The sequence below is a fragment of the Amblyomma americanum genome, chromosome 1, assembly GCF_052857255.1.
Source record: "Amblyomma americanum isolate KBUSLIRL-KWMA chromosome 1, ASM5285725v1, whole genome shotgun sequence".
Classification (NCBI taxonomy): Eukaryota; Metazoa; Arthropoda; class Arachnida; order Ixodida; family Ixodidae; genus Amblyomma; species Amblyomma americanum.
The window spans coordinates 159,616,434-159,636,074 of record NC_135497.1 but is presented as its reverse complement, the minus strand read 5'-3'; positions in this window follow the sequence as shown (position 1 = coordinate 159,636,074).

Below are 19,641 nucleotides of genomic sequence, written 5' to 3'. Positions count from 1 at the left end.
TTCTTGCTGACGGTTGGCATGCATGTTTTACGTGTGGCGTAAGATATAGTGTGCAGCTTTGAACATTTTTTTTCCGCGGTGTTTTTCCGTCTTTTTCGTGTTCCCATGCGGCTCCCTGCACAGTTTTCTCTAGGGGAGTACTGAATCACGAACATAATCATGCCGAATAAATTTACCTTTTGCTTATTATACAATGTTCTTGCTACGTCTGTTTCGGAGGAATTACTTTTCCCGCTCGTTTTTTTTTTGTGCCTGTAGAAAGGAACAATCTGGAGAGCTTCTAAATCGGTCAGTGCTCTGAATCTGTGCAGCAGTCAAGCTGGACGAGATATCCGCTTTGCATTAAGCTATCGTGCAAGCAATTCCACATCTGACAAATTGCGTGCGCGACCCTTCTAATTTTTAGTCACCCATGAGGTATTATAGATTCTGCCTCTAGCCGTTGATTTGCGAAGAGGGCGCCGACGGCGGCGAAAACGAGCTCGGCGGTGGGACGCGCAACCTTAACGGCAGCGACGCGTGCATTCGCTAGATGCATTGGACGCCGCCGCCACTCATCGTGCAGGCGCTTTCGGGCCGCTTGAACATTTGTACTTGACACGTTTACTTATCGGCATTCAATACAAATAAAGAAACACCGCATATACAACGAGTCACTCACTGCTATAAATGACGGGTTGCTGTCAGCGCAGAAACCGTGCAGTGCGAACCACACCGGAGTACGCGGAGTGGTTGAAATGCGCGGCTACCGGGCGGCTCGCGTCCTTGGTGCTGCTATTAGGGGTGTACGCATAATACTTTTTTCAAAATCGAATCGAACCGGATAAGAATAATGTAGGCTAACTAATTGAAAAATCAAACAACCGAATCGAATACGAACCAAATATTTTTACAAATACTAGCAAAAGTATCAAATATTCGTACAACGAATCATAATGCGAAATAGCGGGAGTAACAGAGTTAAAGCTATCGGGAACCTGCGCTGCCAAGGTGGCACTGCAATTGTTCCATTCGGTGACTCAAAACTGCTTTTGTCAGCCGCTTGGGCCGCTGCAAACGCGAGAACACATTCTGCGCGATTAGATACCCGCGTTTGGCTGACAGCATTCATTGCCTAGCTTCTCTCGGCGTAGCCCAGATAGCTGACGCACGGCACGTGCGCCTTCGACAGAGCGCGGAGGCTCACGCCAATAAGCGCCATAAGGTGGCGCGGAAAAGTACTAAGAGTACTACCCAAAACTGCTTGCTCTTCACGCTAGGCAGTGTGTTATGGCGCTGCAATCGGCACCGCAAACTTCATCGCAAGTTCCCCATAGCTCTCAAAATACGCATGACTAATCTACATTAGTAGCTACGTAACATAACGTCACAATGCTAACCTTTTGACCGTCATGCAACAGGAGAATTATCATTTTCTACTGACGAAAGCAAAATCTAGCTCCACACCTCAGTAGATCACAGGAGCGAGAGCTATGCATGAGCCATGGCGTATGAGATCGGGCATTAAGGCAAGTTTTGCTAAACGTGCCTGAGCACTGCGCCGTCACCCAATACCGAAAACCGTTATGAGTATTATAAACTCTGCATACTTGAAATAGACCACTTCGCGGAGCTAAACTCTGCATCCTACGCAGGCCGGTAGCGGAAGCGTGGTGTGTTTGTCGGACCATGCACTTTTTAACGCGACAGCGTTAAGGGCCCCGTGTCGCAGAAAAGCCGGTGTCGTCGGCGTCGGCGGCGTTGGCCGTGAGCGAAAAATTCCTCCTCCCCCTCCTCCTCCTCGCATTGTACGCCACTGCCCCAACAGATAGCGCGCGACGGCAGCGCCTCCCGCTCGTCTCGTTCGGGCGCAGTGGGGCCGTGCGGGCACGCAGGAATCACGCGGTGAGCGGCGAACAACGCAGAGCACATCCAATGCGCGTTCACCACGAAGATTGCGGCTTGCTGCCCGTTAGTTCGGCGCGGAAGCTATGCTGGTGTTCGTGGCACCGGGTTTGTCGAGAACGATGTGCCGACGAACTACGGCTGCAACTTGAGTCCCGCGCGTTTCGGCAAGGCGCCTGGCAGCGCTTCTACGTGGTTTGCCGCTCCGCGCGTCCGTTTCACCGTACGTAGCATAGCGATGTCTAACGGTCAAGGTGTCGCACCGAACGGGCGATGGCGTCCCGTGGACTGCCTGGCAGTGCTGCAACACGCTGTCGCGTTTCACTCTTAAAGGCGAAGCTTAAGCGTCCTCCAATTTTTTTTAAACTGTCGTCTTAAAAAACTACAGCATGCCTCCCACGAACTCCATGCACAATATGCGAAGTGTGTTCGAAAACTTGAGAGCATATTCGATTTGTTTTGAACAATTTTGAATGTGAACTACTTGATTCCTTCAACGAATCGAATAGGGGGATATTCGGTTCGCCATTCGAAATTTTCGAATATTCGCACATCACTAGCTGCTATAGTATATCTCCGACCATCGTGCACCCGCGGGAACTCGCCCGTACGGTTGCAAGGCGCGATGCTGCAGAAGCTGACAAGAGACAGTCTTGTGGGAACGCCATCCGCTCGGTGCCTTCTATTGCAGTATGCCTCAATAGCTACGGATGCCCGGCGCCGCTGTTTCAATGCGGTGTCGACGCAGCGGACCGCTAGTGCCTATTGCATATACATCCAAGGACCAAATGTTCGAGACGTAAAACGACGTCGGTTCAATGTCGATGACAATCGCCGTTCGTGAGTTTAACTCGATGGGCAATTAATGAACGTAGTTGTTGCGCCGAGCTTGACATGCCTTGCACAATCAATAATTTTGTCCATGAGACAAATATTTTACCCTGCGACGTGGAGCGTTTTTTACTTCCACTTTTTTCCCCTTGCTTTTCTTTGTGGTTTTAAGACATTCTTGCTTATATGTGTGGGAAACAATGTTTCACACAATTTCCATACTGAACTTGAAAAAGAAATTGGAGAACTCATTTGCAAGCTGAGTAAAAATAGTTTTTGAAGTCGTTTTAATCACAGAATGAAATATTAAAGTTGTCTTTAGTGAGTTGGCTGTGACAAATTACACATGATGAGAGAGCGTGCTTTTGGAATATTATGAATATAACACCTGTCGCATAGATATTAGCATGAACACTTGGAATGTGTTAGAACGCGCGTGCTATACACGTACTGTCTTTGCCAAAATTAACCATGGGCTGCCGTAATCGCGAAGAGAGCAGGCTGGTGGTGTAGGGATGATGCTGAGGTCGCTAGCTGCTATCTTCGAGCGTAACCTTCGTGCTGCAAGCCTGTGTCATCGCCATCCTCTTCTGGACGATATTAGGTCTCCTAATTACGTGTGAAGTGGTAAGGAAAGCCTGGTTACTTTTCGCAAAGAGGGTACCAAAGCAGCTGCTACTCGAGTTCATGCGTAGTGTTAGGCATTTAGTCGCAGTTTTTAACTAACAGAACCCTGTAAATGAATATGCTCTGCATCCCTCTCAGAATATGTGGTACGAGGGGCTTAATGTCCCGACACCGTAGTGGAGGGCTCGTGATTAATTTGGGCCGCCTGGGGTTGTTTAACATGCACTCACATCGCACAGCCCACGGGCGCTGTCATGCAATAAACGTTTTTTTTATATCTCCCTCTCGCGCCACCAAAATGTGGCCGCTGCGGTCGGGGTTCGATCCCACGACCTAGGGCTCAGTAGACGAATGTGAACGCCATAAAACCACCGCGAATAATGCTCTTAAAATACGTAAATATCTGAATATACACGAAATTAAATCGTAAAACATTGGTGCCGACAGTCCTTCACCAACACAGGTTGGGACACTTTTCTTTGGTGGCATATAAACATGATGCTTTATGGTTTATGGGGGTTTCACGTCCCAGAGCGACTCAGGCTATGAGGGACGCCGTAGTGAAGGGCTCCGGAAATTTCGACCACATGGGGTTCTTTTACGTGCACTGACATCGCACAGCACACGGGCCTCTAGAATTTCGCCTCCATCGAAATTCGACCGCCGCGGGGCATATAAACATGAATGAAAGCAAAAAATTTGGATCGGGTCAATGTAGAGTTTTCTGTGCTAATTGTTGTTTGGTATCCTTCTGAAAGATGTTCTGTACAAGCGTATGCTTACACAGTTATGTTCGTAATAGTCATATATTTTGTCCTCGAAATACATATTTTTATTTTAAAACTACAGTGCAGAAAAACACACATATATGCTGTAATTGTAGCTTTGCAAAATACACACTATGTAGAATTCTCTAGTGGGGACATAATAGCGCTATAGCCGTGAATTCTTCCAAGTTGAGGTAAATATAGGTGGCTACTGGGCTAAAAAATGTGAAGTGCAAATTTATCGCTTGTACTAGGGGCGATAGAAAAAAAAAATTGAACAGAGCGGAGCCTATAAGCGCTCCGCTGTTCGCTTTTCTTTTCATTACGCTTTTGCTTTGGTGTTAGCAAAAAGACGCTAGAGTCCTCTGTGATGCAATCTAGGACGATTCTAACGCCTCTTTTTTTTTACCACCCACGTAAAAGCACGATGAAAAGAAATTCGAACAGGGGAGCGCGTAGGCGTCGCATTGTTGGCGTTTCTTTCAATCGCGATAGGACGTCTGGTAGCGTCTTGTGGTTTGCTAGGGACGTCGCCATTTTGGCGGGGAACCACGGTCCTGTCACTTGGAAAAAAATAAATAGAACGCTATTTTTTATTCGGCGGGAAAGGTAGGGTAAAGCTTGTTGCCCGGCTTCGGTTTTGCGTCTCAGGAGTAAGTTTAGGGACTCCGTAGCACACGTTGGCCGGTCTGTCTTTCGGAGCCAAAGTTTAAAAAAAGCTGTCGTCACCTTGAACAAGCACGAAGGCACTCTTTAGCTTAATGAGCCGTGCCGGACGACGACGGACTGGAACACGAATTTGGATGGGGGCGGACAGTTTCTTCGTAAGTACCATGCAGATAAAATTCGTTGCATCTTGTTAGGACAAAAAAAAAAAGCCGACTCGGTTTTACAGCATGGCAACTGTTACAGAACATGCATTTGAACAGCTGATGTTGTCTTTTAACGAGGCCTCTGAACATATTCAAGATCACCCTTTCATGACGGAGCTGAGAAGGCAAGGTTAAACGCGACGGACTGCAGAAGCCCAAATCTAAAGATTGTGCTGAGAAGAGCTGTGAATCGACTCGAAACGCCTGCACTAAGTTTTTCTGCGTGTAACTTCCTAAAGCGCATTAATCGCTGGAAAGCAGGTGCTTCCATCCCGGAAATCTAACTACAGTTTCGATCAAGTTTCGCTCCCAAGATTCATCCATCGCTGCGCCAAAAAGTTCAGGAAGACAAGAATATATAACGATGGGGCTTAATGCTCGCGTGCCCGTTGTGAAGGACCCTTAAATAGTCGCCGAACGCGAGGCTACTCGGATAAGTTTTGCTGCTTCACAACGCCACCTGTGCGACTTCAGTGTCGTGTTTATCACTTCCTTTTGTTACGTAGGAAGCAGAAACGCTCGCACGCCACCCGCTACACAGGCGTTCTTGTAAGATACAAAGAGAGACAAAAGGCGGCGCAGGAACCCTTCCGCGATTGAGAGAAAGAAAGTTAACAGCGAAAATAGCAGGCTTGGTCGCCGCAGACCCCCTGATGGCAGCGCAGTGCCGGCGACAAGCTGCCGCAGAGGTCAGCGCTCGTCACATGTCTTCCGCAGCGCGCGTCTTGTACGGGGTGCTCAGTTCACGCGCTCATCGGTAACAACGCGGCGTCGGGTGCGCTTTGTGAGGCGGCAGCGCACCACTGTCGTGTCGCCGGCAGCACGCACGACCGAAGGCTGCCATCAGAATAGGCGCCGGGACAAGGCGCCTTGCGGTTTTCTTTTGTCTACGGGGCGTCTGTAGTAATCGCGCAGTCGCACGGGGACCCGACCCGCGCGACGAACGCCGGGGTCGCGTGTTACCTGCCACGCACGAAACGGGGACGGGAGGCTCGCGCGGTCGGGAATGTCGACGCACGAGACTATCACGAAATGGTGGTCGCCGCACGTCACGTAACGATGAGAAAAACCCAAACTAAACGGGGAAACGCGAGAGGGGCACCCGAAATAGAAGCGCGCCGTGTTCCCAGAAAGGGAGTCCAACGTCGCGAACACGGCGTAACGTGCAGTCGATTGCGTCTTCGATGAATCCTGATCCCCGATGGGAGCTTACAGCCTGCTGGCGCCGCTTATACTTACACGCGTCGTTAACGGTGTAGGCGACTATTCGTATCCATGTTTTATTCATCATGGATTTCTACTTAGCGCTGAAAGGACAGGTCGGTGCACGGCTGTGGGAAGCTGCCCGGCACCTCCTCGCCAACCACCTCCTCGACACGTTCACTTTCTGCCATCTTTTCTTTCCTTAGTGCCTGCAACGTAACAAGGGAAGAAAAATTCCCATAGCTAGACCATAAAAATGCATAATCGAGTTTTATGATTTCTGCAAAACCAGGTTTTCTTCACCCCTTTTATTATAGGGTCAAACCGTAGAAGGACCGCAACATTACAGAGTAATGATAATACGATGTAGTATAGCAAAAGACAGCGACCAGCGGAAACAAGGTCCACCAACTCTCCCACAGCATGTAAACTGAGTGAAAATAAGATACGGGCCGTATATGACGCGAACACTACCGCGAGAAGAGATACGAAGAAAAACGAACGAAGTTACACTGCCAGCCCGGCAAAGCCGCATGCGCAGGCGCAGCTTAGCGTAAGGCATTGCCGAGATCTTTTTATTTCTTCTATTGTTCTTTGTTGCTGTATAGGTAATACGCACACACTGCTCGGACTCATAGTAGGCGGGTAGTATAACGGGTCCAATGGGAAAATATACAGTAGCGCCCCGTTAATACGATCCCTGTTAATATGGAAGACACGAACTATGGACAACTTTTCTGGGGACCCAACTTTTTCAACGCATTTACTCCTCATTAATATGGAAACTTGCTGTCCGGACAATAGACAGGGTGAAAATACATTGAGCCCATCGGAGCCCTATGGAGGCCATTGGGGCCCATGTATTTTAGTCGCATTGTTACAGATAGCTATGAGAGCCAAATCTCGACTCCCGAACCAGATGTTTCCTTTCATATATTTTGAACTCAGGACACCAGCGAAATGTAGTGGAAAAGTGCAAAGGCCTTAGTGAAGGCCCTTTATTTTGTGCTATATTTTACAATGCCAAGGTACCTGCTTCGTTCCTTACGGTTTGCTGCATTTCAGGAATTAGTGTGAAGAATGTGAAGCCATTTTGGACAGCTTCCAGCGTCTAAGTACGGATTTGTACAAGCGATTCATGGCATGCGAAGAGTCGAAGTGCAAGATGTGCCATCACGCCGTGAGACGCCATTCTGTATGTGATTCGCCGCAAGGGAATTCAAACTGCGCCGCAACGTTTAAAAGACAATGGTGAGCAGAATAATGCACTTTGAACTACCAAGGTTTCGTCTAATTTCCAGTTAGCTGACTACCACTAGCACAGAAGGAGAATTGCAGTCTCTTTATTTGTGATTTTTTTTTCTGATTTGTTATTACGGGCGGCTCGCTTTATGAAAAGTTTTCCTCGGGAATCAAAGCGTCTGTAATAACGAGCGCGTCCGTATATGATTCCGCAGACAACCAGATGATAAAATTAAAAGCCTTAACTACACGCAATTTTACGGCAAACGCACAAAAAATAATACAGCACCCTAAACACTGGTAGGAGTGCCAATATAAGGAACGTACAGAAGTCACGTAGGTATATAAATGAACTAAAACTTACAAATCAAACAAGAGCGCGTAGAACGTATACAAGAAATAGAAACGCATAATATTTCAAGATGTCTAGGGGGTATGTTCAAAAAGCACCACATAGACAGAACACCAAATGCCCCCGCATCGTGTTTACTTCTCGGCCAAACTGCGTTCGTTCTTTTCCACTTTCCCACTGGTCTAGCGTTTATCTTCTTCGCAAGTAAGTGGGTTGTAGGGCGTGCTACGTCCGCGATGGCTTTTCTCGGGGCTGTATGCGCCACTCGCCACCATCAAGGCGATGGTTCGGAATTAATTACTGAAGAAGCTTTGGCCCATCAGTTAAAAAGAGCGAGCGGACATGCAATGTTTGTCCAGTGACACAGAGATGGTAAAAATCAATCAATCAATCAACCAATCAATCAATCAATCAATCAATCAATCAATCAATCAATCAATCAATCAATCAATCAATCAATCAATCAATCAATCAATCAATCAGGAACGCAATCGCTATCATTACTCTGCGTGGCTCTTGTCTTCACGTGCACGTGCTCCTTTTTTCAGCGTCATGCAAACAGAAGAAAAGGCAGCTCGCACGAGCGGCCCAGGTTACGTTGGCTCACTCCGAGAGAAGAGTCGGCGTACCCCTACAGTCGCCGCTGCGCTTAACGGCCGCGCCACCAACGAGGCGGCGAGATTACCTTTCCATATTTCCCAATGAAGTGTATTGTAAATGACGCGCTCGCCGAGTGTTGTTTATAGCGCACGTGGGAGTAGGCGCAGGGGGCGTCCGGGCAGCCCGAAGAATGTGGAACGTGGCGGCGGCAGATGCGCTGCGCCAAGGCCGCCCGGGGCCCCGTGGCCAGTGGGGCAAGGACGCTCCGTCCGGGCCCCCTCCCGCGGGGGTCAAGTGACCGCCGCGTCCAGGCAAACAGCCAGCCATTACGGCGCCCGCGCGTGCCCTGTTTGCGCCTCCGGCGACGGCCGAGTTTGGAAAACGGTTAGACGCGCCCCACCACCGGCACTGATGCGGAATCCCCGCAAAAGCTGTCCGCAGTATGCAAATTGGCCGGGGCCTGGACGACCGCCTTTCGAGGGTTTCATACTCGGAGAGGCGCTTCCCTCTGCGGAAACGAGAGGAAAGGCAGGAAAGAATATGAGAGCGAGCGTTCCCTTAGGGCGCGAGCTATAGCTTGATCCACTCATGGGGCGCCATTAGCTCACATCAGTGACGCGAAGACGTTAGCAAGCGCACATGGTGGGGATGCTAAGAGATTTGGAAACAAAAAGTTAATAATAATAATAATAATAATAATAATAATAATAATAATAATAATAATAATAATAATAATAATAATAATAATAATAATAATAATAATAATAATAATAATAATAATAATAATAATAATAATAATAATATCGCAAACACACACGCACAGATAAAAAGGGTACAAAAACAGGTAATGACAAACAGAAAGTTGAAACAAGTTTTTCGGTAAATGAATGCTCCATCACGCATGATGTGAGTGGTGTTAAACCAGGGGTCGTGAGGAGACTTTCACAAAAAATGAAAGTCAGTTATAAAGAATATGCTGTGCAAACGTTTCAGCTCAAAAACGAACTGGGGAGTTTTGTTCCTGAAACCGTTAAGAGAGTGAGAGAAAGTGTTTTTTTTTTTAAAGTCAAATTCTCGTTTTCAAACATCTTTATTTCGCTTGTCCCAGCGTTAAGATCCTTATGAGGAGATCAAAGCTGTTTGCTCAATTCAAGCTTCCAGTGCCTTTCAGAGTAGTAGGAGCCTATGCGAATAACCTTCTCGAGTTTGGCACATTCTTCCATCACTCTGTGCCAACGCGAAAGTGGAGTTGCCTTTTTAAAGGTTTTGGCACATCTGACACCACGCGATCATTTCTGTAAGTAGGAAACAATCTGAGAGTCTGCGGTCCAGATGCGCTCTACAAGGTACGTAAAGCCACACAAAGGCAAGTATGTGTGCCATTGCGAGTATTGCTGTCTTTTGCAATAAATAAAGAAGATTTAAAATTGAGTGGGATCAACGCTGTAAAAAAGGTAAAGGATATGCTTTTTGGTTTAAACATTCGCTATAAAAGAAAAACAAAGCAGGCTTTTTGGGAAGAATTCGGTATCCACAGCAATCCAGCGTAGTATTTTATTGATGTAATTGGCAATTTAGCAAATTGGTCCTAATTTCCGGAGGCGATTTGAAGTTTAAAATATACCGTGAAAATCGGATGACGCTTCGGCAAAGACTGCGATTGAGCGCACACTTACAGGAAAAATAAAAACGAAAGAAAGAAGAAAGAAAGGCAGAAAAAGTAAATAAACAACTAAATAAAGACGAAAAGAAACGCGGAGGGACAACGAGCGAAAACAGAGAAAGAATGGAATGGAGCAAAACTGCCATGTTTTTTTTCTGTTTTTAATTATTTTTACCATCCACGGCTGCTCTTCACACGTAAAGATGGGAGGTAACTACGAAAGCGCAGTTACATGCGCAGCACTACTCAAGTGCAAAGTGGGAGGGACTTTTCTACGCCGATAGTACCAGGCATGGTGTGTGCTACTGAGCAGTGGAGCGGAGAGCTTTTGATGTTTCTTTATCGCCTCTTAACCGAAGTTGTCGGATGTTTTCCTAAGTAGGATAACAATGAGGGGCCCAATGAAGCAGTCTTCGCCAGTAGAATACGAATAGGTCGACATAAAGCAGCGTTTGTAAATATTGAAAATTACGCAAAAAGGAAAATTAAAGAATAAAGCGGCTGATGTCGCAGTTAGAGCTCTGCCGCTAACTTTAGCAGGAATCAGCAGGATAGACCTATATGGCGAGTAGCATTTAGCGCTCCGCGAAGCAGTGGGCAGCACTGGAGGCTCTCGACCTGTACCCAGCGGTAGCTTGTGTTGCTGAGCGCTGGCTTCCGTGTTTCGAACCTACAAACGCACACGGCTGTTCATTGTTCTCGACTAGCGTAACCCACAAAAGAAGCAGGGGTAAAACGCCAGCGCTTCACGACTGCCCTCCTCTGCGGTGTAATGTGTTAACGTAGTGACGTTATCACGAGGAAACTCGGCGAGTATATTAACGGTGCTGCCACCTCTCCACCAGGAGCGTTTTTGCTTTGTCGGCATTCTTACTGACCGCGACCCCTTCGTTGAGACGTCTTTCACGCCTTTACGGCACGGGCTGCAGTGTTTACAGAGCGTCTATTTCAGCGTAACCCCCGCCTTCCAGCTAGTAGGCTGCTTGTTGTTTGCTGAGGTACGCCTTGCGGTCTAAGAAGCCCGCTCGCTCGAAGAATAGTATCTGCGCTGCTGCTGCTGCTGCTGCTCCATGCAGGCTAGGCTAGCCCGCGCGCGGCCCGTTACATGAGCGAGCGTGGCCAACCTGTCACAGCGCGTGGCGCAGGGCCCCCTGCACGAGACGTGAAGCTGGGCTGGCAGACGCGTTGAAAAACATCACCGGGGCTGCGAAGAGCGGGCTTGTTTAGCGGCCTCCCTTCCGCGTTGCCCGGCCACGAGGTGAAAGGGACGGGAAATAACCTTTCTCTCTGTTTTGAAGCGGGCGTCCGTCTGGAGGAACGTCCGGAGAGAGACGAGCTTGTGCGCGGCGCGCCCGGCCCGTTTTTTTTTTCTTCTGCTTCTTCTTTTTTTGTGTATTTCCTTCCTTCTTCCCTTTTTGCTTTCTAGCGCCTCCGCTACGTAACGTGATGGATCACATGCCTCGTGGCTGAGGGGGTTTTTAACACAATGCGCCGTCTGCTGGCTGAGCCGAGCTCCGAGACCTTTCGCCTCCGAGGGACGTGTTTTCGCGAACACGACGGCATCGGCGTTGGGACTGGAATAGAAGCGCCGAATACCGCAGCTTGACAGACCGCGTTTTCTCTTCCTTCACCTCTATGTTCTTTTTGTCCTTCCTTTTTCTTTCTTTTTTTCGCATGGTTGTGCCTCCTCCCGGGGCGCAGCTCCATACAGCAACGCGATTTGTGTGTATTCCGCCTCTTCCAGCGGGTAAATTAAGAAAGGATTCGTAAATTAGAAGCCGTGCAGCAGAAGCCGCCCTCATCGATAGTTTCTATTTAGGAACGAGGACACGGCAGAATCTCGATCCTTCAGAGCACGGTGTCAGTTGCTTCGCTCGCAGGCGCCGGAACAGTGACGCCAACCACGCCGTGGATCCCGCGCCTCCCCGACGCAGCGCGTTAATTGCCTTTGTCGCTTGAATCGGCAGCCACGTTGACAGACTTGCCGAGAACCGCATCTTGCTGGATGAGCGACGCATCTCCCCACTGCGGTTCTCGGGTGCTCGCCCCGGCTGGCTTAAACCAGACCGCGGGAGTCGAAAAGCGCCGCGAAGTAAGCGTGAGCCTTTAAACCAATGCTTAGGTGAACTGTATATGTCACAATGTATAAATTTAGATAGTTCCTACGACTGGGCGGTACCACTATGAATAAGAAAGCTCCCACACATCATATACTCTGCGGACAGTCTGAGCAGAGGCCGCCCGAGCATTGATTGGTTGAGACTACGTTCGGCAATACAAGGACCGGTGAATTTGCATATTTAGTCCACCCAGAACTTGAAGACCTGGACTATATGCGTAAACATCCCCTTCTATCCAAGAAGGTAGCATGGCCGTTACGCCACTCGTAAAAAAAGAGCTATGGAAGGAAGGCTTAGGAAAGGAAATAATAATAAAACAGAACCTTGCATAAACCCCCGTTATTCCTTTCTAGCCTTCAGTTGACGAATGCGAACAGTCCTTCACGGAGCCATCACAGCACCGTCGATGAAAGATGCACGCTTTGTTCATTCGCCCCAATCAAAAGATCAAGAAGCCGTACGACGGAACCCGCACCATGGTTGAATATTGATGCCTAAGCTGTGAAGACGCTTTCTAAAAGTAACGAAGTTAGCGTTAGACGACCGCCGATGCAGTCAATTTAAAGAGGCGGTCGTCCTTATTGATATGTGGACCACGACCTCTGGCAGCAAGCTGCCCCGAAGATCCCCTGCGCCGGTGCGAACGAGGCCTGCCAGGAACAGTATATTTGCTCAGCGGGGCTTTTTCCTCTTGACGCTTCCAGGGCTTCCGCATGAATGGACCACGCCAGTGGCTGCACAGCCCCCGCAGGGAGCCTAGTGGCGGGAGCAAACGGATCGTGCTGGCTATTGCTCTAGGAAAAATTACTGCTTGCTATCAGTGTTCTGGCAAAGGTCAACACTGAGAACTGCTCATCGCCCACGCAACTGTTATGGGAACCAGAAGACTTATGAGCGTAAGCGATCTCTTCACAGACTTTTTGTTTTCGTGGTCTCTTAACAAAACAAAAATCATATGCTACTAGCCATATTTGACTTTTTGACATACAGGTAACGTTTGAGGAAACCGACTTCTGTTCATTCCGGGATATAATGGCTGCAATGTCCATGCAAAAGGCTTCTCTCAAGTGTTATGAAAACTTACTCGCGCGTTGGAGTAAGGAATACAGCCGAAATAAACTCAATAATGAATAAAATCTACAACAAAAATTTTATTGTTGCAACAATCAAAAAACAGAGGCGCCAGGACACAGAAAGAAAGAAGAAAGGGAGAAAAGAAACAAAAGAGAAATAATCAAAAATAATTGAGGAGATAGTGGGAAAATGAACGAACTTTTCAAGCTTCCAAACGCGGCTCAGAAATGTTATTAGCGTAGAACATGTATAGATTGCATGACAGTATATTTGATGAAAAGAAGCGTACTACTTTGCAACTTCAACCGAAAGGCTTTCTTGCCGTGAGCTACAATGGAGGCTTGTTTTCTGGTAAAAGCTGATGATAGGACGTGCAGCATGTAGCATGGCATGCTACGCCATGATCAGTACACAAGCTGACCGTGATAGCAGCGGAAACGTGGCTTTTCTTTTTTGAAGAATAATCTTCAATGGTATATTATTATTTTACTGAATAGGGACATTTAGGAGGTACCCAAGTTGAGTCAGATGGAACCTCCTGTACAAGACAACCAAAAGAACGAGATAAAGAGCGCTTGTAAAGGTATAAACGTTTTCAGCAACAAATTTAAAGTAGTACGTCAAGAACATGTGTATTACTGTAGGTGCTAAAAATTAGTAAGTATTGAGCGAATTAGACACGGCAGGAGAACAGGAACAAACACGACAACACAGACGCAGACTTCCAACTGTTTATTCGAGAGCGAAAGGCAAACGTTATATAAGGAATGAACCTTAGCACATAACCATCATTGTCATTCACACAAGTCCTGATTAAAATCTAGACCACATTGATCAAATTGTTACGTTGCAGAAAGGCCGGTAAACCACCACAGAGTACTCAGTCAGCATGTCCCCAGACACTCCATGTCAAGAAAATGAAAAAAATGAAAAAAGTAAGGAACCTAACAATCATTCATTATTACAGCGCAAAGACGGCACAGAACAAGAAGGGGACACAACAGCGCTGACTGTCAACTAAGTTTTATTCGAGACCAGTAGGGTTTTTTATACCACCTATGTATTGGTTCGTGCCTAGCCCCGGTTCTTAGCGATATGTTTTTGGCCTTGCGTGACAAAACACTGCAAGATCGTTTGGAAGTGTTCTGTGTGTGCCGCATTTTTAGATTTGTTGACGATTACTTTGTGTTAGTACAGAATGACAACCTCAGTTTTGAGCAGCAGTTCTTAAATATTCATTCAGTATTCACAGAGTGTCTTAAACCACTGGTTTTAACACATGAAACCCCACTTAATGATTCTATCAGGTTCTTAGATCTCGCCCTTCATTTCACTCCGTCCCATGTGTGTTGGTCGTACGAGCCTCGGGCAAAAAAACCCATCCTGCCATATGCATCAGCCCATTCGAAACTTGTAAAAAGGGCCATTATTCATTCTGTTTTTAATAATGTTTTAAAGAAGTGTTGCCAGCATAGTATGGAACTAAGCTTTGCGAAACAAGTTGATCGCCTTACGATGGCGGGTTATCCGTCCGATGTACTAGTGTCAGTGGCAGAAAAGCAGCTAAAAAATCTGAGACCTCGCCACACTAGCGAACCGGTTAGGCAAAGGGAAATAAGAAAGGTTGTTGTTTTGCCTTATCTCCATCAGGTGTCGCACAACCTCCGAAAAATTGGAAGTAGGGCAGGCGTTGACGTAGTATTTTCAGCGCCGGAAAAGCTTTCCAGCTTGTGCAAAAAAGTTAACTGCACGACTAACGAAACGCGCAGGTGTAAAGTTAAGCACGGGGATCATTTTGTCCCCTGTAAAGAAGGTGTGGTATATTCACTGCCCATGTCCTGTGGGAAAAAATATATCGGGCAGACTGGCCGCTGTCTCAACAAAAGGCTAAAAGAGCACAGTGACAATGTCGCACGTGTGGCTACTTCAGGCCACGTAGCCAAACATTGCAGGGACTGCAGCGCAGATGACAGCGAGGATAAATGCGAACCGATGTACAGGCAATGCAGTGTCATAGGGAAACACCGAGACACACTAACAAGAGAAATAATAGAAGCTGCTATGATTATAAGACTGCAGGACGAGTGCATAAGCGCACCATCCGTGGCATTGTCCCAGAAAGAGATGAAATATCTAGAATGTGAAATCTAACACGTGCCGGATAACCGCCGTTCTTGTACCCTTGCGCATGCCTACAGCTATTCTTGTATGTTTTTTTCCTGTTTTGATCACCAGGTGGTATAAAAAACCCTACTGGTCTCGAATAAAACTTAGTTGACAGTCAGCGCTGTTGTGTCCCCTTCTTGTTCTGTGCCGTCTTTGCGCTGTAATAATGAATGTAGGTAACCAACTCGCCCAAAATGTTGTATTATGGAACCTAACAATCAACCTGAGTAAAGAGGGTGAAAAATACGCGAAATGAGAATGTGAGGACAAAAATGAAACGAAACAATTATATGTGGTCTTCTAAAAACGCGATTTCACTCACTGAAAGCAAAATAGACGGAGTGCTGACACATTTTTCACCATTTTTTCAGTGAGTGAAATCGCGTTTTTAGAACGCTACATATAATTGTTTAATTTTTGTCATAATTTTGTTCCTAGATGTATGTACCTCAAGGCCGGAAATGTAGTTTTATCGGGTTTTATGCTCACCTTTGCGCTTGTTTTTTGTTGCCGTCCATTTCGTGCTTGTTTTCCATACCTCATTCGACTCTTTTACCCACTTTTAATCTTCACCTTTACACATGTTCTTTGTTGTTTTCATGCTGTCATGTTGGTTTTTCCATATGTCACACCATGATTTTATCGCGTTTGCATAGTTTTTTTTACTCTTGTTGTCTGTTGGATCACCTGCATTCTCATTTCGCGTATTTTTCACCCTCTTTACTCAGGTTGATTGTTAGGTTCCTTACTTTTTTTCTTTTTTTCATTTTCTTGACATAGAGTGTCTGGGGACATGCTGACTGAGTACTCTGTGGTGGTTTATCGGCCTTTCTGCAACGTAACAATTTGATCAATGTGGTCTAGATTTTAATCAGGACTTGTGTGAAGGACAATGATGGTTATGTGCTAAGGTTCATCCCTTATATAGCGTTTGCCTTTCGGTCTCGAATAAACAGTTGGAAGTCTGCGCCTGTGTTGTTGTGTTTGTTCCTGTTTTCCTGTCGTGTCTAATTCGCGCAGTAATAACCTTTTTTCTGCAATGAACCAACTAGCCCGCAATAACGTTCTACTTAGTAAGTATGCCTGGGCTACATTGAAATGTCTTAATAAACGCTAGTTAAAAATATATGCAAATCAATGTGAAACAGCAGAATACAGTGAACAATTAAACTACCGTAAATATATCCAACAATTCTCGACAAAAGCATTTTCGAGCGAAAAACCGTTTATGAACGCAATTTTTCATACAATGTAAGATTTCACTATTACAATCAATACGAGTATATCCGCAGATCACCCCACGGCGTACTTGTATTTCTTTTCTGTTAACGTTCTTGCTATCGTCAAAAGCGTTCCCCACTGGTTTTCTATGACAGACTTAACTGTTCCTTGTGATCGATGGAAACACTTTAATAAAAGAAAGATTTTGCTACATATAAAAATAAATGGACCGTTGCATTCAATGTTTCCATAGCAGTGCCTTACAATTTTCCAATTTTCAAAATTTTTGTCCATAGTGTTGGACATGAACATTGTGGTGCAGCGCAATAATAATGCTGATACAATAAAATACTCTAAAAGTGTGATCTCAAGGCCAATCAAAAGGGTTTCTTATTTTTCCTTTAAAATAACGAAATTTAAAATTTAAATTTAAAATTGAACGGCCTTTTTACTTTAATTAATACTTGCATTACCTTCATTAGCGCGAAGCCACAGTCCCATAATTTTGGACCAGCGCTAAGGATTGCTTGCCCAATTGGCACAGTGACCGAGAACGAGCTCAGTGCTTTCGCCACGTCCGCGGTAGTCGCCCACCCAGATCTCCCGCCGGGGAGAGAGATTTGAAGCTGAAATCAATATGTTATCTTCACCACAATAAAAAAAAAGAGTTAAGGTTAATGTCGTAACTAACTGTGCTGCTGTAACAAAAAGGTATAATGGCTAAAAGGAAGGAAATAGGAGCGCAGAGCTTTTATCTTCCAGTGTGCGCAAGCATTGCTCGGCCAAGTTCAGTGTCGACGCCGACGTTCTTTCTGGCACCTCATTGTCGAAAGCTGCTTCGAAATGACTGAGCTAAGCTTTATTCTTCTCCTAACCTTGGCTTAAAAAGCCCGCGAAGCGCGATTCTGGTGCATTTGGCGAAAAGGATGCGTGCGTAGCTGGGCATTGAAACGTTGACTTGCTTGGTGACCTTCAGGCGAAAAATATCCATAATATGAATGATGTGGTAGAACAACTGGCGGCGGTAGGCGTCGTCCTTGGTAGAGGATGAGAACCTAGCTAGAAAAGCTCATTTCAGGCGAATGACGACAGCCATTAAGAGAATGCAGATATTGCAAAATCAAAGCAAAAAAAAAAAGAGACCTGTTATGGCCTAGACGGAGGTCTTGGGTATCTAATGGATATATCTGCCAGGTGACTCGGATGAGGGCTGCCAAGTATACTTGGTCAGTAGGGGACGCATCGGCTTGGAATCTAGCGCGTTGCCTATGAGGAAAGTTGTAAATTAAGAGAATACCGGTGTGCCTTAGTTAAGGGAATTAAAAAGGGATGTCGTAAGCTATGTTCCTTTAAGTCATGTTGATTGCATGCGTTTTAAGAACTGACATGGGCAAGAAGTTATACCCTCTAGCGTGAAGCGGGAAAGAAACTTTGTTTTCGGACATAACTGCGTCTCCGAGCAGTTTTTACAGAGGACCCGGTGTCGCATGCTGCGCGAGCTCAAAATATCGCGACGCGCATTAGTGAAAGATATTTTTTTTTGTGTGTGTGTGAAAACTGTGTCATGAAACTAAGTTTCATTGGGGTGCCTTGACATTGCTCCTTTTTCCACCAGACAGCACCAAATGCATGATCTCGCTGAAAAAAAAGAAAGTGAAACAGACGTTATTACTTCTACAAGCCTAGTTTGACGGGACTGTAAAGTACCTAAATAGACGCATGACCGACTATTGTCTTCCAGAAGGTATTTCCATCATCTTTGCTGCAGTAAACCAACCAAGCTTCAAAGGAGTAACTTAATGTGCCGTCATTAAAGGCGCACTTTCGCTTAAAATGCTGCAAGGGACAGGAAATTCTGGGGAAAAAATTCGCGGGCTCTTAGGCTCCGCCTTATCTGTATAACGCGACAGTGTCAATGGGTCCCTTCAGCGACCTGGAGTCCTCTCTGGGTATCACTTCGCAGATACGGACGCTTTTCCTTGTTTCAATTTTTGTATTTTTCATTGCATTTTTATTTATTTGTTTTTAATTTATTTTTATTTTTTATTAACCACGAGACACACAAGGTCTTTCTTTAACCAAGTCGAACGAACGTTCCTCAGTGGTCGGGGGGGTAGCATGCCTGGCTCACGACCTAAGGGGCAGCGGTTTGAGTCCCAGCTCGGTCATTTGAAATGACGTCATGACCCGTAGACCAATGAGGAATTTTGTAGTGACGCCATCGCTGTTGTACTGTGCGATCGTTGTGGGGTGTTTGAATTACCCGAGTGTGGTCATGTGGTTGTGATGTTCACTTCAAATCCTCCTGCTTCAAACTCTCCATCGAAGGCCACCAGTATTCATGCTAATATCTTTTTTTTTATCAGGTCAACCCTCATGTAATGTTCCCTGTTTACTTTTGAGGTAAATAAATAAATAAATAAATAAATAAATAAATAAATAAATAAATAAATAAATAAATAAAACTACGGCGGCCTCTCCGCTGAACAGCACCCTTAACGCTGTCGTGTTAAGAAATGTTTTTTCGTCATGCGCGCCGCATAGTCTAATGACAAAGACTTTTGTTCGCTGACCGGGAGGGCCTTGAGTTCCGCCGCAGTGGTCGTGTAGTGACAGGCGCCGTGCGGGAACATTCGTAGGAAGTGAACTATATGAGAGCGGTGAAATGTAATACGCGGCGTTACCGGCCACAAACGCTTTTGAGCGGAGTACCTTCCGGTCTACGGCTAGAAGGCATATGCTCGTGCGGAACGCTGCTGTCTTTTCGATCAGTATTTAAATGCAGAAATAAAAAATTATGATCTGCTTAAGTGCTGCAGTTCCTTTCAACGTTTGCACCAGAGTGACGCTGTGATTGGCTAATCGTCTGACTTGCAAACATGATGCGTAATTTCAATTAGTGAAATCACTCATTCAAGTAATCAAGTGATTTTATTGAATTATTGTTTTACAGATTGATAGACATGTCTGAAATATATAGCCCTTTGAATTTTTGTTCAGCTAATGAATGATCACGGCG